At 43.1% G+C, this 15,556-nt stretch overlaps 1 protein-coding gene across 3 annotated transcripts in view; it reads left to right on the forward strand.

Moving 5' to 3' along the window:
• Window positions 1–7,425, forward strand: part of gtf2a1l (general transcription factor IIA, 1-like) — a 63,364-nt gene extending 55,939 nt beyond the window's left edge. Inside the window, exon 12 of one of the 3 annotated variants that reach the window (XR_014201610.1) lies at window positions 6,868–7,424. The gene's annotated coding sequence lies outside the window, so the exon portion shown is untranslated. Of the gene's footprint in view, window positions 1–6,867 lie in introns of all 3 variants that reach the window. The other 2 variants (XR_014201611.1, XR_014201612.1) reach the window with 2 other exon arrangements.
• The last annotated feature ends 8,131 nt before the right edge of the window (window positions 7,426–15,556 follow it).

Here is a 15,556-nt window from a genome sequence, read left to right on the forward strand (position 1 = left end):
TTTCCAACTTCGTAGTTTTGTTAAAATTAATTTTACATCTTTTCCTAACCTACCCGAGGAGACTCTTTTAGATAATATAATGTCTTCATCAGTGTCACAAAACAGCATTGGACCAATTTACAATCTTTTACTCTCTTCGCAAGTATCTTCCCTTTTATGGCTAAAGGATACATGGGAAAAAGAGCTTGGGCTGGCACTAGACGAGGACTGGTGGAGAGAGTCACTGCTTAGGATCAGTTCCACTTGCACTTGTGCTCGTTTGAGCCTTATTCAGTTTAAGGTGGTACATAGGATCCACTACACTAAGGCCAGGCTAAAGAGATTTTCCCCTGACACGGATGATTCTTGTATTAGATGTTCCCTTTCCCCTGCAGATCACACACACACGTTTTTCTCCTGCCCTAAGCTCGACTCCTTCTAGTCGTCTTTCTTCAACTCCCTTTCTGTAATTCTGGGCATCCCCCTGACCCCATGCCCTCTAATTGCTATCTTTGGTGTGCCCCCTGTGGGCAGGTTTAATAAATATCAAGCTGACCTTGTTGCGTTTTCTGCCCTCATAGCCAAGCGACGTATATTGCTGCATTGGAAGAGTCCTAATCCCCCTGGCTCAACCTCTTGGTTAAAAGCAGTGGTGGACGAAGTACACATACCATGTACTTGAGTTAAAGTAAAGATACTCAAGGTAAAATATTACTCAAGTAAAAGTAGAAGTGCTGCCTTTAAACATTCACTTGAGTAAAAGTACAAAAGTATTTGCCTTCAAATGTACTTAAGTATCCAAGTACTATGATTTTTTTATTGCTATAATGTCCTATTATAATTTTTGTCACAAGACTCTTGCTTAACTCAGTCTACGTGAAGACTCTGTCACTCTTGGCACATCAATCTATTAATAAAATGACATTAATTAGTCTATATATATATATATATATATATATATTAGGGCTGTCAAAAGATTAATCGCATCCAAAATAAAAGTTTGTTTAAATAATATATGTGTGTGTACTGTGTATAATAAAATTTGTATATATAAATACACACACATGCTTGTATATATTTAAGAAAAATTAGTAATTTATATATAAAAAAATTATATTTATATATAATATAAATTATATATAAATATATACAGTATATGTATGCAAATATTTCTTAAATATATACATGCATGTGTGTGTATTTATATATACAAAATAATTATACACCGTACACACACATATATTATGTAAACACAAACTTTTATTTTGGATGCGATTAATCGCGATTAATCTTTTGACAGCCCTAATATATATATATTTATATATATATTTGAATTGAATACATTTTTTGTGTGTTTAATTTTGGAATGGAAGGGGACTGATCCCATAAGGTATAATACATTTACAGTATTTACTGTACATATTTTTCACAAGCGTCTATGGTCATAATTATAAACATCCTAATGTTATGATACATTCACACATAAACCTGCACAATGCCATTGAATATATATATACACACTACATTATGGGAGCAGCCAATTTCCCTACAAAATTAAACACCAAAACGTATTAATGCAGTGTTTCTGCTACTCCTCAGAAAAAAAAATGCTATTATATGCAAGTAATTTTAGTGTCAAGGTAATAAGCAATGTTCATTATGCGTCAGTATTTACCGATAATTGCTGCAATAATAGCTGCTGCTCTCTGCCCGCTTAAAATTATTGGCAACACAAATTGTTTGGAACTATTGAGAGCTACACGAATCACGTGACCGCGCGGCGGCGAGATCACAGTAGGCTTGTTCGACTTGAAACGGCACACTGCACAGACCAATCGGTGAATGACATTAAAATACCGCAAGAGCGATTAGAGAGTAGACGGCTCTGTAAGCTTTTCAATCGCTCTCGCGATTTCGCTCTATACTTTGATGTCATAAACTGATCGGTCTGTGCAGCGCCGGTTCAAGTCGAACAAGCCGTGTGTGTCGCAACCTCTTATATACTGTCTATGGTCGCAACTCTCATATTTAACGGCTCTGGTTCGCGCTTAGTAGATACCACCAAGGCAAGTTCAAAACAAAGCGCGCACGTTGTAGGCTACTGTGATAGGTGGCTCGTTTGACCAGTTAAGTTTTTATCCACTCATAAATAAAAAGGAACGACTGATTTTGAAAATGTAGTAGAGTAAAAAGTAAGATATTTGACTTTGAAATGTAGTGGAGTTAAAGTAAAAGTCTTCCCAAATTTAAATACTTCAGTAAAGTACAGATACGCAAAAAAGCTACTTAAGTACAGTAACGAATTACATTTACTTCATTACTGTCCACCACTGGTTAAAAGATTTAATGTCTTTTCTTCATTTAGAAAAAATCAAGCATACAGTTAGAGGATCTGTGAAACGATTTCATAGTACATGGGACCCATTTCTTTCTTATGTTAACTCCCTAACTTCGTTAGACTCTTAAATTTGATCGAACACCTTTTCCTTTTCTGTTTTTGTTTTTGAGTGTTTCATTACTATTGTTATTATTATTTATTATTGTTGTTGTCACACTTTTTTTTATTTTTTTTTATTTTTATTATTATTTATTTTTTATTTTTTATATATATATATTTTTTTTTCATCTATGTGCTTTTACATAAAAGATCTACGTCCAGGGAAAAGAAAATGGGAAAATGCCAGACTTCTTATTTACAGTTGACCTGTTTATTGTCTGTAACATGCTTGGAAGTTTGCACAATAAACATATAAAAAATAAAAATAAAAAAAAGCCCTACCAATAGTCCTGATGTACATTAGATTAGATTAGATTAGATTCAACTTTATTGTCATTACACAAGTACAGGTACAAGGCAACGAAATGCAGTTTAGGTCTAACCAGAAGTGCAATAGCAGCAAGTGCAGGATATACAGTGGTTCCATAAGTGCAGAACATGGATATGTACTGAATAAATATAGAGTTGAATACTATTATAAACAAAAATGTACAGATAGATTTGTCCTATGAATATAATATACAGATAACTATTACTGTGAACAGAATTTACAGCTAGATATGTACTGAATATAGTATACAGATGGCTATTACTATAAACAGAATTTTTACAGATAGATATGTACTGAATATAATATACAGATGACTGTTACTATAAACAGAATTTTACAGATAGATATGTACTATGAATATATATACAGATGGCTGTTACTATAAACAGAATGTGAGCATAATATACAGATGGCTATTACTATAAACAGAATTTTACAGATAGATATGTACTATGAATATATATACAGATGGGTGTTACTATAAACAGAATGTGAGCATAATATACAGATGGCTATTACTATAAACAGAATTTTACAAATAGATATATGTATAAGTTAGGCTAAAATGAGCAGTATAACAATGGATTTAAAGTAGTGCAAATAAAGTTTGGACAGAAGCTATCCGAGTGAAAGTGCAGTGGAAAGTAATTGCATATTACAGTTAAAGTACGGTATTGCAAATGTATATGTAAACAGTCGGTACTGTAAATAAACAGTCGGCAGTGCAAATTAAGCATATTCCAGTCAAGGTAGTAGTGCAAGATGCATATGTAAACAGTTGTTTCTATAATAACAGTCAGCAGTGCTAATGAACATTATAGTATTGCAAATAACAAAATGGAGGCAGGTGTGAGGAGGGAGAGGAGAGTCAATCAGTATATGAGGGGAGTGGGATCAATGAGGGTTAGAGTTTAATAAAGAGACAGCTCTGGGGAAAAAACTGTTCTTTAGTCTGCTGGTCCTGGTCCGGAGGCACCTGAAACGCCTGCCGGAGGGCAGGAGAGAAAACAGTCTGTGGGCTGGGTGAGAGGAGTCCTTAAGGATGCTGCGAGCTCGATGCAGACAGCGTTTCCTCTGGATGTGCTCGATGGCAGGTAGTGGAGTCCCAGTGATGCGCTGGGCGGTTTTCACCACCCGCTGCAGTGCCTTGCGCTCTGCAACAGAACAGCTCCCATACCACACTGTAGCACAGTTGGTCAGGATGCTTTCTATTGCACAGCGATAGAAGTTCACCAGGATAGTGGAGGAAAGCTGATTCTTCCTCAGTGTCCTCAGGAAGAAAAGGCGCTGGTGAGCCTTCTTGACCAGGCTGGAGGTGTTGGTTGTCCAGGTCATGTCCGCCGAGATGTGGGTCCCCAGGAACTTGAAACTGGAGACACGCTCAACAGCCATTCCATTGATGTGGATGGTGTCGTGTGTGCCTCTTGACACTTTCCTGAAGTCCACGATGAGCTCCTTCGTTTTGGTGGTGTTGAGGAGCTGGTTATTTTCAGTGCACCATGTGGCCAGGTGCTTGATCTCCTCCCTATAGGCAGTCTCATCGTTGTTGCTGATGAGACCAATCACCGTAGTGTCGTCCGCAAACTTGACGATGGAATTAGATCCGTACACAGGCTTGCAGTCGGAGGTGAAGAGGGAGTAGAGAAACGGGCTTAGCACACAGCCCTGTGGTACACCAGTGTTGAGTGTGATGGACGTGGAGCAGTTGGAGCCTGATCGAACATTCTGGGGTCTGTTGGTCAAAAAGTCCAAAATCCAGTTGCACATGGAGGTGTTGATGCCCAGGTCTCCAAGTTTGGCTATTAACTTAGTTGGGATGACAGTGTTGAATGCTGAGCTGAAGTCAACAAACAGCATGCGTGCATAAGTGTTCTTATTGTCCAGATGTGTGAGCACAGAGTGCAGTGCCATGGAAACTGCATCCTCTGTGCTCCTATTGCTACGGTAGGCAAACTGGTGTGAGTCCAATGTGGATGGAAGAGAGTCTTTTAGGTGTGCCAGGACCAGCCGCTCAAAGCACTTCATTACGATGGGTGTGAGTGCTACAGGGCGGTAGTCGTTAAGGCACTTCGGGCTGGAGTGTTTTGGCACTGGCACAATGGAAGTGCATTTAAAGCATGTTGGTACAGCTGCTTGGGCAAGAGACAGGTTGAAAATGTCTGTAAAAACCCCAGCGAGCTGCTCCGCACATGCCCTGAGTACGCGTCCAGGGATGTTGTCTGGTCCAGCAGCCTTGTGCGCGCTGATCCTGCTCAGTGCATTGCAGACATCTGTGGAGGAGAGTGTGATCGGCGGGTGGTCAGCTGAGGATTTGAGCTTGGTGGCAGTTTCTCTGTTGTCTCTTTCAAAGCGAGCATAAAAGTCATTTAGCTCGTTCAGGAAGTTGACATCAGTGGCTGCGGGGGTGGAGTGAGAGGGTTTGTAGTCACTGATGGCCTGAATGCCCTGCCACATGCGCCGAGGGTCAGCGTTGGAAAAGTGTCCCTCTATCTTAAGCTTGTAGCAGTGCTTGGCCTCTTTGATGCCCCTTTTCAGATTTGCTCTGGATGTGCTATAGGCTTGTGCATCTCCTGATCTGAAGGCAGTGTTGCGTGTCTTCAATAGGAGTCGCACTTCCCTGTTCATCCATGGCTTCTGATTTGGGTATGTGGTGATCTGCTTCTGGGTTGTAACACTGTCAATGGTGGTATTGATATAATCCAGTACAGAGGAGGTGTAGCAGTCAATTCCCGTGTGAGAGCCACTGGTGGCTTGAGAAGCAAACATACTCCAGTCTGTGTGTAGAAACCTTTCCTGGAGTGAGGAATCTGCCCCCACAGGCCACACCTTGATGGTCTTCACTGATGGCTTCACGCGATTGATGAGAGGTGCATATTTGGGGGTGAGGAACAAAGAAAGGTGATCTGACTGTCCCAGGTGGGGGAGGGGTGTCGCGACGTAAGCTCCAGCCATGTTTGTGTAAACATGGTCTAAGGTTTTGTTTCCTCTGGTGTGACAGGAAACATGCTGGTGAAATTTCGGTAGCACTGACTTTAAGTTTGAATGATTAAAATCACCCGCAACAATAAACGCAGCTTCCGGGTGAACGGTCTGTTGTTTACTGATGGCTGCGTGAAGTTCTTTCATAGCAAACTTGGCATCAGCATCCGGGGGAATATAGGCTGCAGTTATAATAGTGGAAGTGAACTCCCGCGGTAGATAAAACGGTCTACATTTAACCATGAGAAACTCAAGGTTAGCTGAACAATGTCTCCCAACAATAGCAGAGTTTGTGCACCAAACTTTGTTAATGTAAATGCACAATCCACCACCTCTGGTCTTACCGGAGCCATCTAATGTTCTATCCGCCCGGAATGTATGGCGTCCCGCTAGCTCAATAGCGTTGTCCGGTATTCCGCTGTTTAACCATGTTTCCGTGAAAATTAGAACATTACAGTTCAAAAGTCTCTTGCTGTATGTGATGTTGAGTCGAATCTCCTCCATTTTGTTCAACAGCGATCGTACATTGGCAAGGAAAATGCTGGGTAAAGAGAGCCGGTGTGGTGTTAGCTTTAGCTTAGCTCTTAGTCCTCCGCGCTTCCCCCGCCTTTGTTTACGATCTCGACGCCGCCTGCGAGCACTTCCGCCCGGCCGGGCAGAGTGCATAGCCTCGGGTGTTTTGGCGATCTCAGGAAGGAGTCGAAGGTTGTTCATAAAACTGTCGGAAATTCGCAAACCAATATCCAAAAGCTCACCTTGGGTGTACGATGTTAAGGCACAACTGTTCTGCACGAACAGACCCGAAATGAGCAAGAAAAATACTGCTAAATTGCAGAATCTGGAGAGACCGCGAGCCTCGCGATGTACTCGCGCCGCCATCTTGGTTTCCAAAGAGGATGACATGAGGATGAGACGGATGCCTAGATCAAACCTAAGCCCTTATGAGATAATGTTTGGAAAGCCTCCATTTATGGGTATGGAAGGGGTTAAACAGCGTGTGCCACCAAGCAAATTGTGTGGACGTAACATGTTGAACTATTGTAAGGAAATGTCTTGTCTCCTATCAAACATTTGTGTGCAGGTAAAAGCAGCTCAAGGAAAAGTGGCTGATATCCCACTGCATGACATCTAACCAGGAGACTTCGTGGTGATAAAGAATCTGAGGAGGAAGAGCTGGAAGGCAAGGAGGTGGCTGGGTCCGTTCCAAGTGCTGCTAACAACGCACACAGCGGTGAGTAGCAGAGAGGGCGACGTGGGTCCACGCCAGCCATTGCAGAAAGGTTCCAGCTACAGAGCCAGGAGGAGGATCGAAGGAGTGACCATAAACAACAGATGTGACAACCAACTGTTTGTGGTGTTGACTACCGTCCTCTGAACGAGGGCAAGGCTAACCAAGAGAAACAATTCTGAAGTAACCAATGTGCAAGGACCAGCACGAGCGAAGGTGATGCAGCATCGATTTATCAACGGAGAAAAGGAACTTTTAGGTACAGCTGGACAACAATTGTTGATGTGCCAACCGTGTGTAATTCAAAGTATTTCAGCTTTGGTAACGAGTAAATATAAGATAAAGTGAGAAGTAATAGTCAATAAAATAAACAAACAGTATACAGCAAATAAAATAGTAATGAATAGTATAATGTTTATGAGCACTTCCTGCGTTGTTGTTGCTTTTGCCTCTTTATGATGACTCGCTGAACTTAGTCCTAATTTGTAAGTCGCTTTGGATAAGGGCGTCTGCTAAATGACTAAATGTAAATGTAATGTTATAATATCATAAGTACAATAATATAATAATAATATTGTAACAACTGAGACAAGTCAGACACGAATATTTGTTATAGTTTAACAACTGATATTAGAACTCACTCGGGGAATCTGTGTCCCAGCCCCCAAAACAGGGCAAGAAGATCTCAGTTACCCTGGTTGCCATGGCTGCGATCAGATAGGATGGTTTTTATGGCTCTTAGGAATGCTAACAAGTAACTAACTCAGCCACAGATATCAGAACAGAGTCTCCTGCGTTCATTTAATCGTAGACAAACTGATCTATAAATGAACATGCATCCCAGAAACTGTGTGAATGATTTACTGGCTTATGTACCATTATGTATATACTTTGATATATATTTGATTATACAACCAAAACGGGACTCTCACTTAATTCTCGCTGAGAAGGAGAGATAAACCTATGTATAACCTCTTGAGAAATGTGTAGACATGTATCCAATCTTCCCACCTCATGACTTTCAGACCTTGTTGCATACTATGGTTTACCAAAATCAGATGTGTGGCGTGTTTGGTCTCTACAAACTCCAATCTGCATTCCCAATTTGTTCATTTACATTACATTTTGCTAACTTTGTGACGCATTAGAATTATAAGGATCTTGAAGATTCTTTTCTTAAACACCCAATGAAAGTACACATTGCAAATGAGCATGCTTGAACAAAGGTTATAAAAAAGACATTTTCCCTCCAAAGGAAGACGCTTCTTATTGGCTCTTACAGCTCCAAATGGGTGTGCCATCCTCACGCTTTAAAAGTCACTGACCACAAGATCCGGCTCTCTTAGCTCTTGTCCTCGTCCTAAACTGCAGCTCTTTCCCCCCCACTGGGCCCTGCAGGCCTCTGCAGGCCGAGTCAGACTGCCTTTCTTAAATCCAACCAAGAAGGAAACGGACAACTCTTGCCTTAAGGATGCCGTGTGTTCCAGCATGGCCTCAACAGGCCCAGGGCAGGAGGCTTCGAAGCATCCAGGACATGTGCTCACTCCAGCATCAAGGACAACTTCAGAAGTTCAGTGACGTCATTCAACACGGACGAAGTCCCTCGCAACTCTCACCATGTGCTCTTCGTGTCCTGCCGGCCCAGAGCGTGCAGGCCACAATCTGCATTCCAGCCATGAGAGCAGCGACAATACAATCTCCTTCATCCAACGGAGAAGAAATGATTGCAACTCATAAAGTGACATTTGACACTCAAGGACCCAGCGACGAATTCAATCTTCAACCACTTCAAGAATTGACCATGCAAGGTATACATTTAATGAGGTGCTCTGAAATAAGCTGATGGTTCTTTTTTATACTAAAATAGATCTTTCTCCATAGTTCTATTTCCTGTTTCCAGTTCCACATCACTCACCCCTTTACCTATGCATGGATGTATGAATGTATTTATTTTTGTTTAGTGTTATTTATGTTTGTGATTTAGTTAATAAAACTTGTGCACAATTATGAATTTGATTTCTGATCCTCTGTTTGCATACAAAGTCCCTTTTACGATTTTGATTTTGTTACAGTATGCTCTAATTTCTGTACATGCTAAGGAATAATTATTTTTCAGTGACGATGAAAGATACACTTTTCTTAGAATAAATGAATAATCAAAGAGTTCATTGGAACTGATTAATTGATTGTAATATTAATTAGCTTACCTCAAAGTTAATCTAATTAACTGACCCAAATATGAATAATTAATCATAATTGGTAATTATGGATTATTATTAATATTTCCCCTTTGAGCTAATATTGTTGCAATATATTGATAATAGCGTATAGTTTGTGTATAATACTATAATAATAGCAATATAATATGACATCAATTACAGAATATAGCTAGACAAAAAAAAAAAAGTTAAATAATGACTATGAATAGTACAATAATTTAACAGCATAACTATAATAGATTGATAATCGCAAGTGGTATAATATTATAACAATAATAATAATAATAAGAACAGCAAATACAATGTAATATCAATTGCAGAATAATATAGACAATATGAAAAAAATATGAAACTATAATATTGATCATTAAACTGACATTTAACAAAAAGAGATTTGTGTCATTTTATTTTATGTAGGCCTGCATACAGTGAAGAGAATGTACATATCAAATAATTTATATATTTTAAAATCTTCTTACATAGGCTAACGTTATATAAAGTAAAATTACACAACCCTGTCTCTTTTTGTTAAATTTCAGTTTTATTGATCAGCCATTATAACATAAGTAGCCTAAAAGGTGTAAGAAGCTATACAAGTCAAGAAATAAAGTAAACGATTCAGTCAAACATTCAGTCAAACATACAGCAGGCTACAACGTTAAAGTTAAATAGCCTAAATATATAAAGTTATGAAACGTCACTTTGCCCTCAGCCAAAACGTTTTGCCAGGGAACAAATTATAGATTGAGACCAAAGATCGCCCGTTAGATATACACAAGACGAATTACATCTCATGCTTAACCACTAGACTAGAGACATCAGAGCCAGCGGCAAACGTCAGCAGCACTAGCCGAGGTCAGGCTGTTCCAGGCGGGGTACATGAGCACTGAGCACCCGGTGATCGCCTCGATCTCACAACTCCGAAACGTCAGATCAAATTTTTAAATATGCGTTATCTTTATAAATAAACCACAGATTTGAGCTTTAAACAACTACATTAATTGTCGACTGAAAAACTCTTAAAACTACATTTGATGACACGATAACAGTAGTATTTTAAAATTTCGCGGCCTTTCTCCAAGAAAATAAAAATAGTAAATGAAATAGTGACTAGTATCTACCCGAAACGAGTACTTGTCATAAAAGTCGGTTTTAAGAAAATATAGATGAATATTTAGATTTCAGGAAATTTACTTTATAATATAAAATATAATGTAAGCTAAAACTGTAATATAAATCATGTCAACTCATGTTTCAACTTTCACAGCTAAGTTAACTAGCGACATCGCTAGCTATTTAAATAGAGCTAAATCTGACTCCGGTGGCCAACTAACATTACTATTACTAATTATATCATGACCAAATACAACCAGAAACAAATGTTCACTCTTGCTTGTGAAAGGTAATTCCCCGAGTTGACCTGTTTTCAGTTGTGTGGTGATCTGCACAGCCCCAAGCGGCACACGGAGCTGCCATTTTTCTCAATTCCTGTTATGAGAGGTATGGGAAAGTTGCCCTCCGCAATATGGCAGCGCTGTTGACGTACGATCCAGCGGCCAATAGGGCGTCTGTGTATTTATTATGTCTATGTTATTAACCACTGATCTATATAATGACTGGATAGCTCATGACGTTCTAAACGGCCAGCAGGCAGTGAAGCCACCGGAAGTGTTCGAGCGGCCATCTTACGATTCCCTACCAACAGAGGCTCCAACGGCCGCTATACAGAGATTGGTCCCGACGGCACTTCTAAGATGACCCGCTGTGCAGCGTACAGGTGTGAAACGACGTTCACAACGGGATGTAGAAAAACTGCCCACAGGTTGTAATTCAAGCCCTCTAAGTAGTCATTTATATATTACTTGCTTATAATTGCTTATAAGAAGCCTCAGAGCAGCAATAATCACAATTAAGTGTCCAATAGCGACACCATTTGACAGCTTCAAAAGTGCTTCGTGCAGAGTCCATTTACCGTTACATTAACCCGTACAATTTGTATTATGCATTTTCTGAACATGTACTTGCTAACTAATCAAACACTTTATTTGAACAAGCTACTGATCTATAAAACACAATCTGTCTTCCGACCTTTTACTATCTTGTCAATTGATTTTGATATGTGCGAGGGAACGAGAGAAATACAGCGCTCGTGTTGTCTAAAGATGGTGAGAGTGCGCGCTAATTACGGTGAGAGTAATTAGTTGTTACGACGACTTATTTGTTCCCTCGTTTTAATAAATCGTGGACACGTTTAATTAATTCCATCCCTCATTTCGATTTAACGAATTACAACGTGGCCACAATATAGTAAAACGAGGAAACAAATAAGTAAAACATGCTGAGGCAGCCTATTATTAATTCGTGGCCACGACACAATATTCACCAATTCACAAAAATATTGGTCTTTTGCATTCACTATTTATTTAACAGTATCAAACTGTTTTTCTTATCTGTGAAGATAGCTCTTCAGTGAAGGCCGACTAGTGTTCTCCTACAGCTTTTTATCCGTTTTGTAAAGAAATTGCCGTTTTTTAATTTTTTAATAAGCAGGAAAAATGTCAGACTTTAAACAAATTTAAATGCTTAGGATGTTTGCGTTGTTAGAATGTACAGGGAGACTTTAGATTTAAAAACGGTGTTTCGTTAGCCAATGTTTTCTCAGTCAAATCATAAAATTTCCTATTGATTCAATAGAACGCCTGCACTCACAAGGGAATACCAATATGGCGGCGCAGTGGCTTCACTGTTTATGACGTCATGAGCTATCCAGTCGTTCTATAGACCAGGGGTGTCAAACTCAGTTCCTGGAGGGCCACAGCCCTGCAGAGTTTAGCTTCAACCCTAATTAAACACACCTGATCAGCTAATCATGTCCTTCAGGCTTATTTGAAAACTGCAGGTGTGTGTGTGTGTTGAAGCAGGGTTGGAACAAAACTGTGTAGTGCTGTGGCCCTCCAGGAACTGAGTTTGACACTGTGCTATCGAGACCTTATGCGCCAGAGAAACAAGGGCGCCGCCATCTTTAGAATATTGTATTTTAACTTCCGTTTTGGCACGCACAGGTGTCTTTTTAGTTCCGAGTCAACTAGTAGCCTAGCCTAGCCTAGTTGATTAACTGCGCGCTCTTACCGGTAGGCGTGGCTTGGGCCTCGTAGGGCAGCGAAGCAAGTGCATTCTGGGAGTTGTTGTCTTTCATCCACATGAGCCAAAAATACATTTTCTGGCTTTTCTCAGTCTAGAAGGCTCCAACTTCTAAAATAATTTCACATTTCTACTACATAAATGACCCATTTTAAATACACATTCATCTTTACAGAGGTGAAGTATCCCTTTAACATATATATTTTTTGATATTATCTTTTTATTTGGAAAGGCCATCACATACATTAATTACAATTTTAGTCGTTCAAGTACATAGGTAGTGTAACGATAACCAGCTGGAGTGCTCTTGAAAGCCTCCAGAGGGCACTCCACACCAGACTATCATGTTTCACTCACAAACTACATTTCCCATAACTCACTGCCCGGACTCATCATCACTTATCACTGATCACATTCACCTGTACCTCATTCACTGATTGCATTCACCTGTCTCATCCTGTTAGTCTGTCTATTTATACCATGTTCATGCATTCACTCACCGCGAAGTCTTGTTTGTGTTACACTGCAATTCCGAGCGTTTTCCCTGGTTTCTTGTCTTTTGGTTTATTCGGATTTCTTGCCTGTTCCTTGGATTACTCTCTTGCCTCTGACCCCTGCCTGTCTTGTCTTGTTTTGTCTTGTTTGTTTGGACTGTCTACCTGTGTTTTGACCCATTGCCTGTTTATTGGATTACGCCTTTGGATTATATAAATAAAGCTGCATTTGGATCCTCCAACCTTCGTGTCTCGGAGCAGTTCGTAACAGAAGACTTCGCCACATCAAGATCCAGCAGCTATGACCTCCAGAAATCCAGCAGTACGGATCTCGCCTGATCTTCCCAGCATGAGCCGGGAGTTCGCTGGACAGATCGCGGCCTTGGCCCTGGATAGCCTCGATCTGTTCCAGTACACCTGGGGGTTTGTTCCTCTCGCTACCTCTTGCTCTCTGGGTGACGAGGCTATTAAGTTGTGTTACCGGCTGGGGGCTAAGGAGGTCGACCCGAGGGAGCTCCCTGATCTCTCCGGTCTGGATTGGAGAGAGGCACTCTCCAGATGTCTGGAGAGCTTCCTTCCGTGGCACGCCATGTCACCGTCTGCACTTCACGCCAGTCCAGCCGAGCCCGCACTTCACGCCAGTCCAGCCGAGCCCGCACTTCACGCCAGTCCAGCCGAGCCCGCACTTCACGCCAAATCTGCCGAAGCCAAGGCAGTATGCGTCATGCCCTCCGCCCCTGAGACTGAGAGCGTCATGCCCGCCGCACCTGAGACAGCAAGCGACATGCCCGCCAAGCTCTCTTCACCGCTGGTCCCGTCCAGCACAGAGCCCTCTTCACCGCTGGTCCCGTCCAGCACAGAGCCCTCTTCACCGCTGGTCCCGTCCAGCACAGAGCCCTCTTCACCGCTGGTCCCATCCAGCACAGAGCCCTCTTCACCGCTGGTCCCGTCCAGCACAGAGCCTTCACCGCTGGTCCCGTCCAGCACAGAGCCTTCACCGCTGGTCCCGTCCAGCTCAGAGCCCTCTTCGCCGCTGGTCCTGCCCAGCTCAGAGCCCTCTTCGCCGCTGGTTCCGTCCAGTTCAGAGCCCTCTTCATCGCTGGTCCTGTCCAGCTCAAAGTCCTCTTCGCCGCTGGTCCTACCCAGCTCAAAGCCCTCGCTGATGCTGGTCCCGTCAAGCTCAGAGCGCGCTGATCCTGATCCAGAGCCAGAGCTTCACGTCAGTCCTGCCGAGCCAGAGCCAGAGCTTCACGACAGTCCTGCCGAGCCCGAGCCAGAGTTCCACGTCACGTCCGCCCGTCCAGAGTCTCGTCCCGCTGAGACCGAATCTGATCCTGAGCCTGAGCCTGAGCCTGAATCTGTTCCTCTTCCTCTTTCCACGCCTGTGTCTTCGGACAAGATGGCCGACTCCACGCCTGTGTCTTCGGACAAGATGGCCGACTCCACGCCTGTGTCTTCGGACAAGATGGCCGACTCCACGCCTGTGTCTTCGGACAAGATGGCCGACTCCACGCCTGTGTCTTCGGACAAGATGGCCGACTCCACGCCTGTGTCTCAGGACAAGATGGCCGACTCCACGCCTGTGTCTCAGGACAAGATGGCCACCGCCGAGCCAGTGTCTCAGGACAAGATGGCCACCGCCGAGCCAGTGTCTCAGGACAAGATGGTCTCCGCCGAGCCAGTGTCTCAGGACAAGATGGTCGCCACCGAGCCAGTGTCTCAGGACAAGATGGTCTCCGCCGAGCCAGTATCTACGGACAGGATAGTAGCCGCTGCCACGGTGTCTGTCCCTGAGCCGGTGTCTGTTCCTGTGTCTGTTCCTGTTCCTGAGCCGGTGTCTGTTCCTGTGCCATGGCCGCCTGAAGGGTCGTCTCCGCCCTGGCCGCCTGAAGGGTCGTCTCCGCCCTGGCCGCCTGAAGGGTCGTCTCCGCCCTGGCCGCCTGAAGGGTCGTCTCCGCCCTGGCCGCCTGAAGGGTCGTCTCCGCCCTGGCCGCCTGAAGGGTCGTCTCCGCCCTGGCCGCCTGAAGGGTCGTCTCCTCCCTGGCCGCCTGAAGGGTCGTCTCCGCCCTGGTCGCCTGCACAGCCTGCTCCGCCCTGGTCGCCTGCTCCGCCCTGGTCGCCTGCTCTGCCTGCTCCGCCCTGGTTGCCTGCTCTGCCTGCTCCATTCTGGCCTCCCGTATTACCGCAGTCTCAAGGTCCTCTTCCGCTCCACGGACCTGGCCCTCCATCCCGCCCCCGGATCCGCCTCCGGGCCACCTCCCACCTGGACAGTTTTGGAGCGTCTGGAAGCCGCTCTTTGGGGAGGGGCTATGTAACGATAACCAGCTGGAGTGCCCTTGAAAGCCTCCAGAGGGCACTCCACACCAGACTATCATGTTTCACTCACAAACTACATTTCCCATAACTCACTGCCCGGACTCATCATCACTTATCACTGATCACATTCACCTGTACCTCATTCACTGATTGCATTCACCTGTCTCATCCTGTTAGTCTGTCTATTTATACCATGTTCATTCATTCACCGCGAAGTCTTGTTTGTGTTACACTGCAATTCCGAGCGTTTTCCCTGGTTTCTTGTCTTTTGGTTTATTCGGATTTCTTGCCTGTTCCTTGGATTACTCTCTTGCCTCTGACCCCTGCCTGTCTTGTTTTGTCTTGTTTGTTTGGACTGTCTACCTGTGTTTT

This window comes from Leuciscus leuciscus (assembly GCF_965113295.1).
Source record: "Leuciscus leuciscus genome assembly, chromosome: 22".
Taxonomy (NCBI): domain Eukaryota; kingdom Metazoa; phylum Chordata; class Actinopteri; order Cypriniformes; family Leuciscidae; genus Leuciscus; species Leuciscus leuciscus.